At 38.4% G+C, this 2,604-nt stretch overlaps 1 non-coding gene across 1 annotated transcript; it reads right to left on the minus strand.

Moving 5' to 3' along the window:
• Nucleotides 1-1,304: 1,304 nt before the first annotated feature.
• Nucleotides 1,305-1,412, minus strand: LOC130953720 (small nucleolar RNA R71). The gene has a single exon (XR_009075881.1). It is a non-coding gene; the product is annotated as a small nucleolar RNA R71 (small nucleolar RNA).
• Nucleotides 1,413-2,604: the final 1,192 nt, after the last annotated feature.

Raw genomic sequence — 2,604 nt, forward strand, 5'->3', positions numbered from 1 at the left:
CCAAAAAGGTAGCATTTTGGGCGTTAAACGCCAGAATGTATACCATTCTGGGCGTTTAACGCCAGGATGGTGCTAGGAGGAAGATTTTGTTTTCAAATCAATTTTTTTTTCAAGTTTTTCAAAATCAAATCTTTTTCAAATCATATCTTTTCAATCAAATGTTTTCAAAATCAATTTCTTTCCTTTTTCAAAGATACTTACTAACAATTAATGATTTGATTGAACATCTCAAATTTGTTGCCTTTTCTGTTGAGAAAGGTTTTTATGTTTGAATCATATCTTTTCTTGTTAGGCAAGTCATTAATTTTTAAATCAAATCTTTTCAAATTGTTTTCAAGTCATATCTTTTAAAATTGTTTTCAAATCATATCTTTTCAATCAAATGTTTTTAAAACCAATCATATCTTCTTAACCACATCTTTTTCAAAATAGTTTTCAATCAAATCTTTTTAACTTCTAATTTCAAATTCTTTTTCAAAAATCACTTGATTTCTTTTTCACTTTTTTTCGAAAATCAATTAATGTCTTTCAAAAATGTTTTCAAAATATTTTAATTAATTTCGAAAAAATTACTTCCCTCCTCTCACATCCTTCTATTTATGGAGTACCACTCCTTCTCAATGCACAAATTCGAACCTTATCTATTAAAAGTTCGAATTCTCCTTCTCCTTCTTCTTTCTATTTCTCTTTTCCTCGACACCTAAAGGAATCTCTATACTGTGACATAGAGGATTCCACATCTTCTGTTCTCTTCTCTTTCATATGAGCAGGAGCAGAGACAAAGGCATTCTTGTTGAAGCTGATCCTGAACCTGAAAGGACCTTGAAGAGAAAGCTAAGAGAAGCCAAAGCACAACTCTCTTTAGAGGACCTGACCGAATTCTTCAAAGAAGAAGAGCACATGGCAGCCGAAAACAACAACAATGCCAACAATGCAAGGAAGGTGCTGGGTGACTTCACTGCACCTACTCCCGACTTCTATGGGAGAAGCATCTCTATCCCTGCCATTGGAGCAAACAACTTTGAGCTTAAGCCTCAATTAGTTTCTCTAATGCAACAGAATTGCAAGTTCCATGGACTTCCATGGAAGATCCTCATCAGTTCTTAGCTGAATTCTTGCAAATCTGTGACACAGTCAAGACTAATGGGGTTAACCCTGAGGTCTATAGACTGATGCTATTCCCTTTTGCTGTAAGAGACAGAGCTAGAATATGGTTGGATTCTCAACCTAAAGAAAGCCTGGACTCTTGGGAAAAGCTAGTCAATGCCTTCTTGGCAAAGTTCTTTCCACCACAAAGATGGAGTAAGCTTAGAGTGGAAGTCCAAACCTTCAGACAGAAGGATGGAGAATCCCTCTATGAAGCTTGGGAAAGATACAAACAATTAATCAGAAAATGTCCTTCTGACATGCTTTCTGAATGGAGCATCATAGGTATTTTCTATGATGGTCTCTCTGAACTATCTAAGATGTCCTTGGATAGCTCTGCTGGAGGATCTCTTCATCTGAAGAAGAAGCCTGCAGAAGCTCAAGAATTGATTGAAATGGTTGCAAATAACCAATTCATGTACACTTCTGAAAGGAATCCTGTGAACAATGGGACTAGTCAGAAGAAAGGAGTTCTTGAGATTGACACTCTGAATGCCATATTGGCTCAGAACAAGATATTGACTCAACAAGTCAATTTGATCTCTCAAAGTCTGTCTGGAATGCAAAATGCACCAAACAGTACTAAGGAAGCTTCATCTGAGGAAGAAGCTTATGATCCTGAGAACCCTTCAATGGAAGAAGTGAATTACCTAGGAGAACCCTATGGAAATACCTACAATTCTTCATGGAGAAATCACCCAAATCTCTCATGGAAGAATCAAGAGAGACCTCAACAAGGTTTCAATAACATAATGGTGGAAGAAACAGGTTTAGCAATGGCAAGCCTTTTCCATCATCTTCTCAGCAACAGACAGAGAGTTCTAAGCAGAATACTTCTGACTTAGCAACAACGGTCTCTGATCTAATAAAGACCACTCAAAGTTTCATGAATGAAACAAGGTCCTCCATCAGAAATTTGGAAGGACAAGTGGGTCAGCTGAGCAAGAAAGTTACTGAACTCCCTCCTAGTACTCTCCCAAGTAATACAGAAGAAAATCCAAAAGGAGAGTGCAAGGCCATTAACATGGCCGAATATGGAGAGGAAAGAGAGGAAGAAGACGCCACTGAAAGACCCCAGTGGGCGTGCACCCTCTCCTCTGAGTTCCTCAATGAGGAACCTTGGGAATCTGAGGCTCAAAATAAGACCATAGAGATTCCATTGGACTTACTTCTGCCATTCATGAGCTCTGATGAGTATTCTTCCTCTGAAGAGGATGAGTATGTTACTGAAGAGCAAGTTGCTAAATATCTTGGAGCAATCATGAAACTAAATGACAAGTTATTTGGAAATGAGACTTGGGAGGATGAACTTCCCTTGCTCACCAAAGAACTGGATGACTTGTCTAGGCAGAAACTGCCTCAAAAGAGGCAGGATCCTGGGAAGTTTTCTATACCTTGTACCATAGGCACCATGACCTTCAAGAAGGCCTTGTGTGACTTAGGGTCAAGTGTGAACCT

The sequence above is a fragment of the Arachis stenosperma genome, chromosome 9 (assembly GCF_014773155.1).
Source record: "Arachis stenosperma cultivar V10309 chromosome 9, arast.V10309.gnm1.PFL2, whole genome shotgun sequence".
NCBI lineage: Eukaryota > Viridiplantae > Streptophyta > Magnoliopsida > Fabales > Fabaceae > Arachis > Arachis stenosperma.